General features: G+C 42.7%; 1 pseudogene; it reads right to left on the bottom strand.

The window, feature by feature from the left end:
* Positions 1-2,320: 2,320 nt before the first annotated feature.
* On the bottom strand, positions 2,321-16,128 carry LOC100729746 (transient receptor potential cation channel subfamily V member 5-like; annotated as a pseudogene).
* Positions 16,129-19,226: the final 3,098 nt, after the last annotated feature.

Here is a 19,226-nt window from a genome sequence, read left to right as displayed (position 1 = left end):
TCTATCTCTTATGGAAAACAGTTGATTAATGATTGCATAGTTGATACAGAGATTGTTAGCAACATGTTCTTGTTTTGTCTTTTCCCAACCCTCATTAATTGTCTGACAAAAGACAAGTTTATCAAACATGCTTATGACACAAAACTGGGAAGGATACGTAATGTGTTGGGTGACAAAAGTCATAGAAAATGATCTCACCAAATTGTGATGCTATGAAAAATAAGGAAATGGTATTTGAGAAATTTCAAATGTGAAGTTCTGTATTAAACTGGTGGAGCTAAACTGTAGTTGGGCATAAGTTTAGAGTAGCACCATTTGTATATTTACTACAAGATCTGATTCAATACAGATGCTATTAATGGTATTAAGTTTGAGATAAGGAAAGCCATGACCTCTCTGTGTCCCATCACAACAGCGGAATTCTAATTTCAATAATCTGTTAACGCACAGACAGAACAAGCTAGATGAGCTGGGGTAGAGAATGTTTATTGATTGAAGGACCTGGTGATCCTTAAACTAGCAAATTCCTTATCTTATATGCATGCACTTCCTGGCTGCCCCAATACTACATACTTCTGTTAGGTTTTTAGTTGTACCGGGTTCCCTCCCAGCTCCAGACTCCCTATAATACTGTTCTCTTTTCTGGATAGCTCTTCTTTAAAATGTTTCATGGTTTTTCTGCCATCATGAAGTTTTGTTTCCTGGGGAAATCAGAACCTACCTTTCCTTTCAAGACTCACCCCTTTTTGCCCACAGTGCATGTCTTCAAATAGACCAGTACTGATTTGTTGGTCTATTTTTCCCAGTGGGCTAAGACCAAGAGAACTCATGTTCACCACCATCACCATGACCAGTCTCGTCTTGAGTCTGAGCTCAAACTCAAAGACAGACGGATGACCCAAACTAACCGGAAGATATGGAACTGAGGCAAAATTCTCTGGAATCAAAGATGGCGATTGAAAGCCTAGAGCATCTCACAGCCTCAGGAGATTCACTGGATACAACCAAAATGTGACCCTTGGGATTGTGCAATACTGGGAATCTGCTCATTGCTTCTGGGGTTTGCAGCTCCTATAAAGTTACCTCAGCAACAGAATGGCAGAGGTTTTCTCAGAAGAGTAAGCCAGGGTGAGGAAGCATTCATCAAGGGAGTCCATTGAATGTGTGAGGCTGAGCCTGGTTCTGGCCAGACATCCCTAATGAGAATTTAATGCTCTAAATGTCCCTTGTAAGAGGAAGAGTAGTTCCCCCTTCTGCTGCTCAAACAACAAGTCTGAGTTTGGTTTTCTGTTCCTGGGGTCATGAGTCACCCTTGCTACCCACCCTGCCCTCTATTCTTTTCATCTGACTAACTGGTAACCATGTCTAGGGTTTCCTCTTAGCCTCTGTTGCCTAACATTGCTGACAGCTTCCTGCTTTGCATCCTCCTCTTTGCCCCTTGTCCTTCTGTGCTCACTTTCACCACCGCCATTGTGTGTCATTGTGTACAGTCACCTGTTCCGTGTCTGTCTTCCCAAGTGGACTGGCAACTCCATGGGCACCTGATTTGTTCCCCCATTCTGAGTCATCTGTAAGCACCAGCAAGGGCCAAAGCACTATTGCTCCATGTGTGAAAACTCTGAGTGGTGAATGATGTCCGTACTCAAGTATTTTAATAAGGCCCACACAGAAGAGTGAGTTCTGTGTTCCAGGAGAGGGAAATTCTGGGTGCAAAGGATGGAATTAGAAGGTGATTGGCTTCAGTTCAATCCAGCATGCATGTTTTTAACCAAAAAGACTCCTTTTAAATTATAGGAAAAAGCTCCCCTACTTCAACATTTAAGATAATTGGGTTCTACCTAGCATTAAAGAAGATAATAAAAGTCCCTCTGACCAATAAATTATTATGCTGAAAAGAGGGTCAATGTATACTTAAAGGCTTCTGAGAGTAACTTGCAATATTAATATTTAATTAATCTATGATAATACAAAGAAAAATTGTGGATAAACATGATTTATGGAATCAAATAAGGTCTAAATTTTAAAAATTAGAATATACATGAACAAAGTGATTTCTAGTCTTCAAGGAATTCAAAGACTCCTAGGTTTACTTTTCACCTGTGATCAGCAGTATCACCTCTTCCAACTGTCTTCTATTTTATCTGCTCTGTCTGCCTGTCATATATCCACATGTTCCTCAAGTTGTTTCCACTGGTTTTTTTTCTGTGTCACCCCAAAGAGTAGCCTGCCATAAGATATCCCACTGTGACTTTCATCTTCAATGCCTGATCCTTAGCAAGACTGACACTAGTAAACTCATCATGACCCTCAAGAACTCATTTTAACTCTGGGCCACTGGACAATGGGTGTCACCCAAAATTGCAATGAATAAATTGAGTGTAAGTCGTGTGATGATGAGAACATAGGTGACAATGGCAGAAGTATAGGTGCCAAAGCCATCTACGATGGTAAGGAAGAGCTCAACTCTGCTGAACAGTGCTGCGAGATAATCAAGAATACCCCTAGATGCATGGGTCCTCTGATTGGAAGATGATAAAGAATCCTGCACTACCCAGGAAGATGACATGGAGAGGAGGAAATAGAATTATCATCATAAGCATGGGTCTGATTAAAATTCACTCTGATATGTATCTCCATACATTTGCATACATGTCCACATAATCACATATCGACAAAGAATTACTAACAGAACTGACTAAGCCCAGCTTATCTTACAACTAATTTTATTATGTTAAGTAATGAAATTAGCCATTTATTTAAAAAATTATGTGTGCATGTACATAAGCATAACAAGTCACCTAACAGGTTCTTATATTATTGGAAAACAAATATTTGTAAGGTAAGTTATTTAAAGAATGAATGGAATCTCCAACAATTTTAAAGCATGGAGCACATGAAAAGGCTAAAAGATGAGCACCTATTTTATCTTGATGACTTCTAGATAAATATTCATCACTCAGAGCTTTTCTAGGTGAGCACAGACCAGCAGAGAAAAGTTATCTCTGCCCAGTGAGATTACTGAGTTCTCATAGGTAACTTGTAAACTGAAAATAGCTCCCAAACCTGTACATGGTTTCTCTTTGTATTGGGCTCTGAAATAACAGCAGGTCGATTCCAAGAGCAGAAATAGGGTCTGTGGCAAACATCTGCTCCCTTAAAGTAATTACAGTGATTAAGAAGGATTATTTAGAGGATTCCAGGTACAAGGCTTGTAAAGGAAACCACTGTTCCCACCGCCCTTTTGTAACCAGTATCTGTGCAGATGCAGGTTTGGTAGGGAGGGAGAGAAAGGATTACACAGAGTTTAGAGGAGTGGGATATTCTAGACAGACTACTACAGTGGTACTTCAGCTCGCAAACTTAATTCTTTCCAAGAATCTGGTCACAGAATTTGTCCCACAATGCTGGTTTCAACCAATTTGCAAATAACCTTATTTGCAACCAATTGCAACTAACACTAATCCTAATCCAAACTCTATAAACTCAAATCCTATCAATTTGGTTGCAACCAGAATCATGGAACAAATTCTGGGATCAGAATCACAGAAAGAATTAAGTTCACCAACTGAGATACCATTGTACAGCATTACTATTTAATATTTTAGATCCTAAGGTCATCCCACTATCTTGTGGGAAACTATTAAACATGGGCATTTACAGAGGTGTGCAGAGTTCTGTAATGAGTCATGGTTCTTTAGAGGGGCAGGGGTCCACCGTGCTTACGCCTGGTGGATGAGCAGCTGCAGATGCCAAGGACTGAGTGAGGATCTCTGTTTTGCACTTCATTTCTGAGCACTCTCCTCTCCTCACAGCCTCCTCTTGCTCCAGCTTCTCTCTCTGCCTGTCCCCTCATGCCTTGCTCCTTGTCCTGCTCACTGCACTCTGCTGTACCTTGCCTGAGCCCAGGCCTGTCCTAGTCTCTCCACTATTTTCCTTCTGATTTCATTGCTATCCTTCAACCTCTCCAAATTCTTTCTTCTCTATTGCATTTTTCTAATTCTTTGGGGTTTTTTCTCAACTTTAAATGACCCCTATAAAAGGGCACATTTTGTCTCCTTGACAGTTTGTTTCTTCTTTTGAACTGTAAATACAGGAGGGTTAAACATTCCCTTGTCACTGTTTGCTCACATAGCTTTGTGAGAGCCACTACTAACCAGGCTTTCTTCTTTAATGTCCCCTTTGCTCCACAGGCTTTTCTCTCTCTTTTAAAGCCCTTGCAGGGAGGTTGGTGAATATGAGTATTATTGGCCCAGGATACATTGGGCCATTTTCTATACCAACGTCAGTCGTTGTGAACCCATGGGAAAGGTGTGATTTTAGTCTCACTTTGTAACATGTAACACACACACACACACACACACACACACACACTCGCACACACACACACACACACCCAAAATGGAGTTTAAGTGGGAAAAAAAGCAAATTGAAATCTAGACGCAACGTCCTGGAAAAAGGTGTAGAACTCTAATCTGAAGAAAATCCTATGATGACCATGGCCATCAGCCATCAGAAATGCATTAGGTCACCAAAACTCATCTTCAGAAAACAGAGAATAGGAAGAAGGATAAAATGGTCTTTTTCACCACTTCTGAACAGCTATTGCTGGTGACTCAGGAGGTCCTTGTAGTCCCACCAGCTCCATCCTGAGCAGCTGCCCCTCTTTGCACTTGTCCTTATCCCTCCTCCTGGGAAGGTCTGGGGCTGATCAGAGGGAGATTTGGGAAAGCACTCACCTTCTGGATCATGATGGTGAAGGGGTCAGGCATCTGGAGTCCTCGAGCAAAGTACATGACACTGCACCAACCCAGCATCAGGGCGAAGGACAGGGACACCACCTCCCCATGCACATTGGTGAGCCGCATTGCCATGGTCACCAGCACAAGGGAGGCATAGCTGATGCTGGGGGAATGAAGGAAGTAAAGAGTGAGAGGTGGCTGGGAACATTCTGATCCTCGATAGCAGGGTGTTTACTTGCATGTTACCCACTCACTCAGACTTGGTCTCAACACCTAAAGCACACATATGGCCACAGACACAAGCCTACTGGAGATAAATCCTGGAGTGAGGGCCATGTGAACTCTAGATGCCTGAGAAGAACTGGAGGTTTGAAGGAGGAGATACTCATATGATGACATGGAATGGGTCCCCAAGGACCGTCTGTCCAAAATATCGAGACGCACCCACCCTGAGTATGTCTGGGATCTGGAGAAAGGCCAATGAAACACAAAGACAACGTAGATTGCACTTCATTCAAAATCTTTCCGTAATTTCCTTGGCCTGAAGCCCCTGCTTCTCACCTCTACAAGCAGGATAATCCCATGGTGTTTCTTCAATGACAGACAACAACTCCTCTGACAACCCTATGTAATCCTGGCAAGTCACATACACTTACTATGGAAGGAAATTGAGGACAAGAAATATTTCTGACTGGTCAAATCCTGTGATTTAAAGCTGACAAGGTCTATGAACAATAAAGAAACCCCTGCCCACCATCATCACCATCACCAACATTGTTATTGTCCTTACTCTTATCACAACTTGAGTCTATGTGCCCAAGTTTAATTAAGCTTAGATGTCAGTCGCTGTCCAGAAATGTAACTTCTTCACTATACGTTGTGAGCATGAATTGACCAGGTATGTGTACTGAGCTGCATTGAACACATTTCAGAGCACCAAGCTAAGAAGGCCAAATGAACAAGAGCTTTTGGTGTCTTAGGATGGCTTCAGCTATGGGGAAACCCAGCTGTTCCAATCTCACTGTCATTCATAGTGGGTAGAATATTCTATAAATATATCTCAGAATTCAGGTTCCAATATGGGCCCAGAGTATAATGAGATCCTGAACATCCCCCATGAGACCATGATACTACCACTGAAGTTCTCTGAGCCTGAGATTTTTCATCTGCCAAGTGAAGATTCTGATACTACCTTCCAGGGTTACAATGAGAAGCATACTCTACGACATATAAACCATAACATGTCATAGGTTCATTTGATTGCAGCTGTATCCTGACTCATCGGTATAAAATAGAGTGCACACTGGACAAGACATACTGCATGGGTTTTAGTTTTCAAAAAGCTTCCTGGCTTATTCTGATCTTAGCATAGATAAAGTATAGTCCTGGGGTAAAGTTGGAAGACCCTCCACTTCACTGTGTGTTATATCACAATGAAGTTCTGTAAAAATGCACAGAGATAGTTATAGAATTCTGTATTAATGATCCATAACCTTTTTCAATTTAAGAACCCCAGAGTACATAAGAAAAATCATGAATCCCTTTTCAGGAAAATATGTTCAATGATAGACAATTCTCACATGAAATTGCAAAAATACTTCTAAAATATTCTAGCAGTTATGATGCTGCTTCAGAGGTTGCTGTTTGCTTGTATGTTTTGTTTTGTTTTCAGCCATAAAAAATATATTTGAACTTTGGCTTCTCACTCATCAAGATCACAAGGCCTATGGCTCTGTATTTTAATTTTCCGATGGCATCTGTTTATTACAAATATGTCAACTGTTTTCAGATTCATCTAGTAAAAGTCTAAAGAGTGAATACAATTAATTTATAAATATCAAGTCTATGCTTAAGATGTCTGCAACCATTATATATTCAAAACAGTTGCAGTATATAATGATTTTCCATCTCACTTGGGTGTACCTGGGAAAGTGGTAATTCCCTCAATGAAGAAGAAAAACAACTGCAAAGAATGCAGCCAGCGTATTTGGGAAGACCGAAGGGCCCTCAGGGACCAGCAAGGTAATGGTAGGTGATCATGTGACACTCCATGTTACATAGAGACCATTTTGGACAGTGCAGGTCCCCAGACTCTCCCCTTGTGGCTTGCAGCCCTTTGCTCATTTCACAGATCTCATCACACAGAGGCGTCCCCAGCACACGCTCACCAGTGAGTGACTGAGGCTTCTACACAGTGCAAGCTTTTGCCTGCAGCCCTGTGCCTGGGGTACTTCCCCAAACCAACGTGGAAGGTATGCGGTCTCCCGAGAGCACCCTTCCTGCCGCTCTGCTAGACCACTACTTGGATCGTTAGGTAGGATTTTAATAACTTAAAAAAAGCCCCTCTTCTCTCTGGAAAGCAAAACAAAATATTGTGTGTGTGTAAAAATTGTGCCATAAAATAATAAATTTGGCTTTTTAAGCATATGGCTCTTGTTTTGACTTTAAGGAGGATTTTTAGTGTTTCACATGGATATATAATGTTGGCTCCAGATATAGTATACTCTTTGTGTAGGTAAGAAAATATTAGCTTTTAAAGTGAAAAAAAAAAAAACGTTGAATTTCATTGATTTTTTTGATGCATTTGAATTGATAAATATTGTGAACTGACCTGATATCTCTGGAGTTAAACACTAAGTCCCAACAAATACATACTTTTGCTTTTAATATTTAGAATCTTACTCATAAGAGATTGTCTTAGGGGCTTTTTGTCTAAGTCAAGAGTCTTATCCATAATATTCATATTTGTGGCCCTTAAAATGTTTTCAGATAGAGATCAAGGTTGCACTCAGCAAATTAAATTGTTAAGAATAGTTGTCCTGAAGTCCTACTCATTTGGTGTCTCAGTGCTCCCTTAAATGCTTCATTTTCCCACAAGTTGCAGACCTAGTACCTTCAGACAAACCCATGACATCTATCATCTTGTCTCCTCCATCCATTTTCTCCTCTTTCAACCCACCCCTACCAAGCTTCTGCACTGATCTTTCTAAAATGGGAATAAAAGTGAAAGGTGGTTGTCATCAACCTAGCTAGCCTGAAAGCCTGAAAATAGGAATTTCTTTCTCAGTGAATCCCTAAGCAAGAAGGCTTGAATCATGCACATCTCTCTGGAAGAAGAAACACAGAATTTGGTATCTAGAGGTGAAGGTTGCCAGATGAGACATAGTAGACCTGTACCCAATCCAAGCACCATTTTTTCTAGCAGAATATCTTTGCCACAGTGTGTGATCTCCCTTGCTCTCAGATTCACCAGTGTTCACAGGATGATAATTTTAATCAGTAATAGGAGATCTACAAAGATTAGGTGATACAGTGCTCTTCCATTGCATGGCAAATGTAGTTTATGATGTCACACTTTAGCATCATCCAGCAGCTGATCAGGAATTTGGGTCTTAGGTCTCACTGCAGCATCACTGTCAGAATCTGCATTTTAATGAAAGATTTTAAAAGTGCTGAGAAAGCATGTAATGTAACTATAGTAAGCATTTCTAAGATGTTGTTTTTACCCAGCCAGGCTCCCTATTTCCCCGTCTTTCTTTCTGCTTTTACTTTGTGTAGTTTTTCATAGTCCTATAGAGCTGAAAATTGGTTGAGGTTTCAAATAGTTGTTGTGTTTTGGGTTGTCCAGAGTTTGTGAGAAATAATGACATGAAGACAATTCTATCCCATTGATAGTGGCAGGTAGAAGATGATTTAAAATAGGTGGAAAACTACATATCATTCCTGGTATTGACTTTTCCCTCACTCTTTGCATCCATTTTATCACTCAGGGAGTCTGCTGATATCAACTCTTTCCCTCTATCTCCCTGCCCCATCCCTATTCCAATGAGACATCTTCTCTTGGTTGCTAAACTGTAAGAGCCACATGACTGACATACCTACATCCTCCCTTGTCCCTTCAAGTCTGTTCTCTGCCTGCAAACTATGGCAAGTTATAAACAAATATCTTCTCAAGGCCTTTCCCTCTTTAAATCTTTCTGAGCATTCTATTACTTTGGGATAAAGAATAAAATACTCATATGGTCTGATAATGCACTGCCTGCTTTGGGACAGATTGGCCTGGACACCTTCATCTGAGGGCATCCAACCCAGTTTCCTATGTTCTAGCTTCTTTCCTTATAGTATCTATGCATTTACAAAGATCTTTAGGGCTCAGGGCCTTTGTACAAACATTTCCTTTGCCTAAAACTATTTTCATCTACAACTCACCTGGATCTCATAGTAGAGAGCAAGTTTCCTCAGGCTTCTTCCTCTCATAGAAACCTAGAACCTGTTATAAGTTCTTTTAACTCCCTGCCCTTCCTACTACAGGGAAAGATAATGCTTATGATAAATAATATACAATAAAGTATATAAATACATTCATTTTATTTATAGTAAATAGTCTCTAGTCTCTTAGACCAGAATTCTATCTATGTTGTCGTTTACTCAGACCATGGTTGACTTTCTAACACCTAAGAAATGTTTCACATTAGTTATTTGCTAAATGTGTAAATTAGAGAACTGTTCCTAAGAGAGAAAAGGGCAAAGGAGAGCTTAAGGAAATCTTTTCTGAAAGCAAAATAGGATGTGTGATGATGGAATATTAATGCCCTCATGCCAAACAGCATCCCAGAAATCTAAATGAGCGGAGTGATATGAGAACTAGGAAACTGGGGTTGAACAAATCTGAAAGACAGAATCAGGTAGTTGGGTGGCAAACATTTGTCACCCAAAGGGTTTCTTAAAAACACCAAAGCCAGGGCCTCAGCTTCAGACATCCCGATTTTTACCTGATTTATAAGACCTGGAATATAGTGAAGGAGTCACTCTTGTATAATTATCAGTTTCCCAGGGTTCTAGCATGCAGTCTTGCTTAAAAACCACAAATCTCACAGGAGGTAGGATTTTCCTGAAGTCTAACAACAGTTTCATTTCAGGGTTAGGACTAAATTTCAGGCCGCCTGAGTTCTAAACTTGGAAGCTTTCACTCACCATCAGCCTAAGGGAACTGGTACCCTAGTGCAGCTTCTCTGCCGGCAATAATCAGAAGTGCAATGGAGGAGCAAATGGACTCTAAGGAATAGCATTCTTGGGAAAACTTGGAAAAGCATAACTATTTTAGGTAAAAGTGGAGCATTTTGGAGTTACTACGATGTTCTCAAATTTGGGTAGAGATAAAGTAATGACATCCTTACATGGGTTGGGCTGTGTGTAAAAATGGAGGAATTGTTTGCCTCCATTTCAAGTGCCCTTAAATGGTGCTGGCAAGCTATTCTCAGAGCGTCCCAAAGGCGAACTAGAGGAGATTCTCCAGGATCAGATATGGAGCCGGTGATCAAATCCTACAGAAAACCCTTGCTTGAGGACCCAGTTCTTCCAGGCTTATTAAAATAACTGGCTATTAAAGTATTCATTTATCTAAGCCACAGCTCCATTGGCTAATAGATCAATAATTGTGTTCATTAATTCTAAATATCATATTTGTAAACTTTTATCTTTTTAAGACTTTCAAGTAATAAAATTTTCTATTAGTTAAGGTTTCTGCATCATGGCAGCAAAACTTTCCAAACTCTCAGGACAAATTTGCTCTAATCCAAGCTGACTTACTACTGAGTAAAAGAATCATAGATCCTCTCTAAACTCAGGGACAGAAGTCTAGGGTTAGGGCTCTTTCTTGGATATACCATTACAGCTGCATTCCTGACTCTCCACTCTTATTCTCTGTCAAGGAAAGCTATGTAAACCACAACCTATTTGCATTTGAGTGGCTTCAATATAAGCAAAAACAAAAGGGTAAAAAATGGTAAATGGAAAGAAGAAAGAAATAGGAAAGACAAAAGAAGGCTGGGTAAAGGTGCTTAGTGACAATTATGGTTCACCAGGCCTTAGGTAAAAAGGAGGAGGTCTTTTAAATACAGTTTAGCTTATATGGGCCAAAGGAACAAGTCTGTATAGACTTAGTCCTGTCTGAAAGAGTAGCACATGGAAGCAGAGTTGTTGATAATTAATTACTCACCACCGCTTAGTTCATAGGCCAGAACATTCTCTACACTGCATATGCATAAAGTCTCCCAGTAGCTGTAAGAAAAATCAATACTGGGAAAGAACACATCTGATAAAATGCAAGCAGACCCAATGCAAAAGTCCAGTCGCTCTCAGTTGGCGTGTGTGTGTGTGTGTGTGTGTGTGTGTGTGTGTGTGTGTATTTCTCCATTTCTAGTCACTTTCTATTTATTCATTATCAAGGTGTTCTTATTGTCTTTAGGTGTCTATGCCAAGAACAACCTCTGAAAATCTCACACTATCTTTCTTGGATGGCAAAACCCACTTGTGATCCAGAATTGTTCTACTTAAACAAATTCTCTCTCCCTCTTCCTGCCTCCCTCACTCTCTCTCTTTCTCAACCTTGACAGCTGAGTAATGATAGAGCTAAGATATCCCCAGGTACAGGATATCTAACTCCTCCCTTCACAAGTTAACTTGTAGTTTGTGCTGCCTCATATAAATAGAAAACAGAGAGAGAAAGAGAGACAGAGAGAGAGAAAGAGAGAGAGAGAGAGAGAGAGAGAGAGAGAGAGAGAGACAGAGAGAGAGAGAGAGACAGAGACAGAGACAGAGACAGAGACAGAAAGAGAAAGAAAAACAGAGAGAAACAGAAATGAGAGAGATGGGGTCTCTTTACCCAGCTTCAAGTCATTTGACCTGCTATTTCTCTGTGCATATAACTTTCTTTGTTGTAACCCAACTCGTAATTTTGACTGTAGGAAATTTATTTTATCTTCTGAACAAACTACCCTATTTCCTACTCTATGTTGAACTATTGTTATTACTTGTCTATCCTGCGTGAGTGTGTATCTCCAGTCACCGAGCTCTTACTGGCCTTGAAAAAATTTTCCCTTGTGTTTTCCCTTCTGTCCTTATGCCTGCACTCACTTCTGATCATTTTCATTCCACCAGGACAAAAATTTTAGTAATCCACAAATCACCACACCACTACCACCATACAGTTATGTTGGTTAAATGTGTAAGTTCAAAAGTACTGTCTGGAGTCTACTCTATTGCATACAAAGGAGGATCTGCTTTCTCCAGCCATAGACTTTGACATGTACTATATACTTCTAATCAATCTTATTCATCATCCAGATGTCAAGACACCACAGAAGACATGACCCGCAGCAGTAAGAAGAACTCTGAGATGATTTACTTCATCCTGCTACACAACCCAAGCAACTTCTGCAAGGTTTCTGGCAGACAGTTGGCTGGTTGCCCCATTATTCCTATGTACTCATATTGACAGTGCACAGAGGAGGACGCTGAGCAGAAGGGCTGTCCTTGTTGCCCTATTAAGCCAAAATCAGGCTCAGAGATGGACTGAGGCTGTTTCTACTTTAAAACAATGTCCTCCTTAAACATCCCACTATAATCAGCTAATGCTGCCTATTAATTATACTTTTAAAAAAAGGTCACAAGTGTACTGAGTGACCAACATCAAGCAGTTTTTCTAAGTTTCTGTGAGAAAATCCACAACTCACTGGAAGAGTTATGGATTCTTAATTGAGAACCTGCTGACCAGGAGGCTGACACTTCTGGAGTTCAGGATGGACAGCATCTGTCAGGTCTGTGTCACCCCTCCCGCATACTACTATTCCTTTCCAGTTTTCTGAGAAGGGTCACCTGTAGTAGTTCTGTTGCAGGATAGTATTAACTCGAGAAAGTGAGTGCTTGCCATCACAGTGGTTGCCAGCACACATGTGTGCTGTGTCCACTGCCCTCTTAGGTTCTGTGATCACACAGGGAATGTACAAGGAACCCAGGATGTGGAAGTAGAGCCTCCATAATTCCTCCCAATTCAAGGAAGTCTGGCTATTCTGGTGGAATTAAAGGTGAAGATATCAAGGAATATGAAATGGGGACTGAAAGGAAGTGTTAGCAGGGAAATAAGTAGCAGACACAGACATAGATAAAAGAGAATATTGAGAATTAGCTGACATAAGAGACCAAAAAAGTGTGATAGCAAAATATGCACAGAGGGATTTGGCTTCTAATTCCTAAGCAAATCTCTTCAGAGCTTGTATCCAGGATTATTTTCTGAGAAAATTCACACAAGGTGGTCACTCAACCTTACTTCTATATGTTAGTAACAGTGGCTGTCCACAATTTATGACTAAGTAAGAAATGGTCTGTGGCTCATAAGCAACAGAAACTACATCTTACTAATATCTTGGCAATTCCTCAAAGGGAGAGACACTCTCTCCTGTCTACTATAGTAAATAACAGATCATCTTTTCCTTCATGACATTTGATGCTAACTGCCTGAATGGTCCATGGGCTGTTTCTTGGAAAGCTCTCTCATCCTGCAGGTGACTCCTAACTCTTCCTCAGAGACTCAGTGGGAGCCCTTCCCTCTGTAGCATCCTCTCAAGTTGGTCCAAGCCAAGTGACCTCACCTCCATTTTGCAGTCCATGTGCATTTCACACATTCTTATAATAGTTCAGTTCAGGTCTTATTTTACTGCAAATATGGAAGACAAGGACAAGAAAGTGACTAAGCTGAATGACAGAAAATGTGGTTTATACAATTTATATTTTCTATTCATGTAATGTCAGGGATACAATAAATTCTTAGTATGTGGGAGAAAGGTTAGAAGCATGGAAGGAGGGAAGGTAAAAGGAAGGACAAAAGGAAGAAAGAAGGAAGGAAGGAAGGGGAAAGGTAGCAACTCCTGTTTGGAGAATTCATCATCTAAAGTGTTAGAATGAGATAAGTAATTGGAGAAAACTGAGCTAAGCAGAGGGAGAATGTGATGAGTACAGACTGGGATTTTCTCCATAGTTCCAAAAAAATGTTTCTCCTCTTCACATAAGACTGGGAAGTTTCTGATGCCCAGGATCCATCTGGAAATTGGGCTTTCTGCAGACTCTAATTTGCTCACCCATAGGTCCATGACTCCTTAACACTCATACTTCTTACTTCATAGAAGAGATCACAGACTCCAGAAAGGACAGCTCCTCTCTCCAGGAGTCGATCTCTGTGACATCACAGAGAGTAGATGTCAATGTCTCACATGACCTTTGGACATGCTTCCACTTCTGCATTAAATGTCAGAACATCTGAGAGGGCACAGTGGCAAAAGGGAAGTCACAGTGTGGAAAACTGGTCGAGGACAATTACATTGTGGACCAGACCAGGAGCCTACTCTGAGACCAAGATAGTGGGGAATTGATGATCCTCTACTCACCTGAACATTTTTCTTCCTTTGATCGCTGTCCTTACAAACACCAACTCCATTAAGCTCTGAAGAAGGGGAACAGTTGAATGGACTGGGAATTTGGGTTCCCATGTGTCATGGTTCCTTTTCTCATTGCTGAGACAAAATACTCAGCATCCAAAGTTAAAGGAGGAAGTTTATTTAGCTTACAGTTTGCAGAAGTTTCAATCCATAAATGGGTGGTTCCAAGGAAGGGTGGTACATGGCAGAAGGACAACAGTTTATGGTGGGGGAAGACAGTACAAGCAACAAGAGCAAAAAGGGGATAGAGCAAGCCTCTTTCCCTCCTGCTTATATTGTATGCATGCTAACTGCCCTAGGGTGAGTTTAGTATAGCTCCAACTCCAGCACTAGAGAATGAACCAATCACAAACTCCAGATTCAACCATCTCCAAGAAATTCACTCCCATGACCTCATGAGGCTTTGAGGGGACAACCACACACAAACTATACGCTATGACAGATACCTAAGGTGAAATTCTTAGGGCTCCTGACCAGCAGAAGCTGAGCATGAAGGTTTTAGTAATGGAGTGGGAAGTCAGGGCCAACTCTCTCTTGAGGTATGTGGAGAGAAAGGACCTCGGCAAGATGCACCAAGGCTGGGGGAGGCCCTCACCATAGTGTTGCCCTCCACTTCTGCCAGATTGAAGGGGGTGAGGTCCTGGTGATTGGGCATAACCTCCAGGCACTGCAAATGTTCCCCTACATCATAAGACATCAGCAAGTTGTACATCTGGCAGGTGAGAGTTTTGTTGGGCTGCAGGATGAGGAAGTTTAGCATGGTGTTTCCAGGGAAAGTCAGACTCTTGTGCATTCACCAGCCTAACATCCCTGATGACCTGTTCCACCCTGCAATGGCCTGTCCCTGCCTCCCTTCAAGCGTCTGCAGAATCCCATTATTCATGCCCATTCAGCTTCTACCCAGTAATTTCTGCGCCAAGATGTGAGCTCCATGCTCTATGAGCAGCTCCATGATCTCCTCACTACTCACTAAAGCTGCAAAGAATGGGAAGTGCTTCCCTGGGACACAGAGGCATCAGTGGCGGAGACAGTAGGATGACAGAAGACATCAGAGTGACAGAAGGAAGGGGCAGTGTGACCCAGACAACTACTTCCTCCTCTCTACATCCAGACTGGGTGTCAGGGACACTTGTCTAGCAGAGGTCTGTCATAGCCCAGACCCACCTGAAATTCACCATCCCCTAATCAGCTGCCTAGAGCCTGACCTCAGACTGGTGCAACCCTTTCCTTCAGCCTCGCTTCCACCTCCCCACCTAATTGCAGGGGTAATCTTCTTTTCTAGGCTCCTCTCTTCTCTTCCCCAGAGAAAAGAGCAGTGTAGAAGTTTGGGGAATGTGTCATGAAAGGGCTGTGCCATCTCAAGACAGTCCACCTTAGCTTACTTTCTGTGTGCCTCAACTTCACTGTCCTCCCAATTTTGCCAACCTAGCCTTGGTGCTCACCATAATAGATCATGTTTTTGGGGCTGTGTTGGAAGTTGAAACCTGTAGCCCTGGCAGGGAGAGCGGCCACTCAAGTAAGCAGGGCATGTACCATATTTACATTCTGGTGTTCTGGTTTATGACAGTGATATGTAGGGCTATCTGTCTTGGACAGAGAGAACTATCACTCAGGTCTGTCATCTGCCCAGTTCCTGCAAGGGCAGAGTAACCCCACACCTTGACCCCTTGCAGGAGCTACCTGACAGTCTTCTCTTAGACTTCTGCTCAGGGTTCCACAAAGTGGCTGGAGACTGGGGGCCACTAGTCCTTACCCATCTCATTGTCCCTACACCTCTGCTACTGGATACCAGGGGTCTTGCTATCAGTCACTCTAATGTCCCTATGGGGGAAAGACATGGAGATATGGCCTCAAGGATCATGAGGAGATTGGAAGGAAATACAAATAGCTCCAGGAAATCATGGCTGCTCAGAGTGAAGAGCAGGGCAATCAATTCATGAGAACCTTCCCACCTAACCTCCCATCAGTTCCCCAAGGCACCCATTCCAGGCCCAAGTGAAGAAATGACAGCTATCTCTCCCTTCCACAGAGAGTCGCCATGCAGCAACATCACCGACAAATGACTCATTCAGAGTGAGTTCTGTGACTAGGTGAGAGGTGGCCTCCATTAGCTGCATGGTGACCCCTGAGTTGTCATAAAGGGCTGTAATATGCAGTGCCATCTCCCCAGTGCTCCTTGAATGGAGTAGGAAAAGGATACCAGGCACTTTCCATAGCTCCTCAGGGAAAGAACACCTCCAAATTCCTTTTTCAACGCCCCCACGCTCCTACCAGTCCTGAATGAAGGGAGTAAGTCCTTCTGCTCTGCTTCTATTCCATCACCTTCTGCACTCTTTGTCAAAAGTTACAATTTTGGTCCAGCAGAAGTCTCTTAGGAGCTCACAAGTCATTTTCCTTGGCTACCTGAAGCAATGGAGATGCTAATATTCTGGGGGAGGATAAACAGAAGTCAATCATAGACTGTCACAGAGAAGCCATGAGCAGAGGGGAACAGAGCATTCTCTGGCTGTAAGGATCATGACTCCTACAAGATGTACACAAACAAACTGGCTTTATCACTCTTGAATTCTCTTCAGGGCATCAAGGACTGACATAAGAGTTGGGTGTGGGCTGTTCTCAAGGAGTCCCTGAAACTCCTTGTGCTTCCTACCATGTCAGCTTACTGCCCTTGTGATTCTGGTGGGAGAGGAGCTTAAAAGGAGGCTCCATTTCCTCCAGAGAGGGAAGAAGGCCAGGTCTGGATGGATGGCAAGGAGGACACTGCAAGAGTGTGTTTAACTTGGACCTCTTTTTCTGAGATGACTGTTTCAGGAATCTGGAAGAAGGAAGAGGGATCATTTTTCTGGTTCCCCAGGTACCCAGGCCTAAAAAACCTTTGTTCATCCAAAGAGAGTCCGGAGATCAAACTAGGGAGAAGTGGTTTGGCTAGCTGATAAAACTTAGGAAGCCAGTGGAACTGGTGAGCTGCTCAGTTTCCCTATTATCCTTGTGACCATGTAGACATACATCTCTGCTGGGCCTGGACAGTGTGGGCTGGGCTATGGAGCCTGGATATGAGGTTATAAATATTATTCATAACTGGAGAAAATTGGAAGCAGGCTTACCACAGGTTCCCTGAAGGTTACTTTGCTGAGATCATGACAGAGTCAGAGATAAAGGGAGAGTCTGACTTTTTAGATGAGATGGGAGGATCCTAAAGCCAACACAGTGTCATGACAACTTGAGGGTCATGGGGAACTGCAGGACAGATAGGGAGACCTATCTACATGAAGAGCCAGTGAGACATTTGCTAGTTTAGGAAGCATATTTGTGGTTCTGATGATGACCTCAAGAGAGAGCTGTTGAGTGAGGGGTCTACCCGGCCCCAGCTAACCCAGATCCCTGGACCTATTGAAGCCTGTGTCCCTGACTAGCTCAGAATGGGCAGCGTTGGATTCCAGGGTTCACTTCTGTGCTGAGGCCACTGGATAGAACCCTTGTCTCCCTTCTTGGTCTCATTGACCATCTTGCCCCACTTTAATGCAGGTAGGGAGGTCAAAGTCCCACTGCAGGCCAGAGTGGAGGCTGCTGAGCAAGCAGGGCCCTTGCCAAGAGGAAGGCTCAGTGCACAACATGAACGAAGGACCCCGATCTACCTTCTTGAGAATTTCAAGTTGGGGGGAAGCAGGACACTGAATCTCACACACAGTGCTCTGAGGCACAGGTGTTCAAATCAAGCGGAGCTGTCTGTTCCTCCTACCCCAACCAGCTCTGGCAGGAGGCAAGTCCCTGACCTTCCACATGGAGGCTGCCCCCACTCACACTGGTCTCCCTGGGTCTGGAGCCCAGGCCTGAGCCATTGTTCAGGATCAACACTAGACAGAGCAGTCACACCTGAACACAAGGCTCAGGAGCAGCTTGCATTCACTTTTCTTGTACTTAGCAGCTGCAATACATGGAAAATTGTGCTATGCTGTCAACTACTCTAGAGGCCGAGGCAGGAGGGTCATACACTGTAGCCCAATCTAAGAACTTTGCAAGACCTTCTCCCAAAGTATAACAAAGACTTGGAGATGTAGATCAAAAGTACAGACGCTGACTCCCATTCACCAGGCCCTTTTAATATTACTATTAAAAAATTAAGGAAAGGCAACACCAGACTCAGGGCTCTCCTATCTCAGCCAGACTGGGATACCAGAGGTTTACATCTCCACTCCTCTCTTCAGCTTTCCTCTCCTTTGCTCATCTTAATGCCAGCCTGTCTTCCTTCTGGCTCTTCTCCTACCCCCCTACTAAAGCTCTACGTATTGCACCTCTCTCCCTCAGGTAGCAGCTACCAGGGGAAGCCTTAGAGTGGAGTGTGGCTGGGATGTCTTTCAGGAGTGGAGCTGGAGGTTTACTGCTTCACTGTCAGATCCCAGGACCAGTACAACAAAGTGGCCTGACCACTGCATTCCTACATAGTAAGGAAGAACAGGAAACACACTTAGAGTTTGATTTTTAGGGAACACATTGTCACCCTGTATGCCCATAAGCATCTAGGAAAAGGATTCTAACACTACATTTTTAAACATTTATAGTGATTTTCATTGTATGGTTGAATTAGCCACTTTAAAATACTTTAATATATATATATATATATACACACACACATATATATATTTGAATATATATTTCCTATATTAATTTCCCTTCTATCACTAGGCATCAGACAGGTGGTAGCTCCTTTTCATGTTAGGAAACTGAGATGCTACTCACTCAGAATAAACAGGCTGAGATTAGAGAATTTATTTTTACAGGTCAATGGGACAAGACAGAGGTGAGTAGGTTCACTGCCTACTTGAAATTTTTGTAAGAAGAGACTCAGTCCCCAGGGTCCCAGGGAAGGCAGTCATCCTGTGCACACATCCATACACCTCCAAACTTCACTTCCAGGAAGCCAAGAGGTCCCTGCACTCCGTGGAAGGCACTAGGGCACTGAGGCAGGCTTTTCCAGACCTATGGCATGTGAGTCTTGTCTCCCTTCCTCTCCTGCAGTCTAACTTGCTGTTCCCCAACCAAGGAACATGGAAAGGAGCCTGCAACACTCATGGCTGAGCGTACAGAATGTGCCAGATAAGAAAAGATGGTGTTTCAGCCTGGAGGTGCCAGAGGGCTGAGGGTAGGAAAGAAGAAAAACAGGGCGGTGAGGCTATAGAACGGCTGCTTCCTGGGGCAGACACGTACCTCTGTCTCT

The sequence above is a fragment of the Cavia porcellus genome, unplaced genomic scaffold (assembly GCF_034190915.1).
Source record: "Cavia porcellus strain 051 isolate PalLab524CR breed Dunkin Hartley unplaced genomic scaffold, mCavPor4.1 scaffold_6, whole genome shotgun sequence".
NCBI classification, from domain to species: Eukaryota; Metazoa; Chordata; class Mammalia; order Rodentia; family Caviidae; genus Cavia; species Cavia porcellus.
Note: the sequence above shows the minus strand (reverse complement) of the source record. Positions and strands in the feature narration are given on the sequence as shown.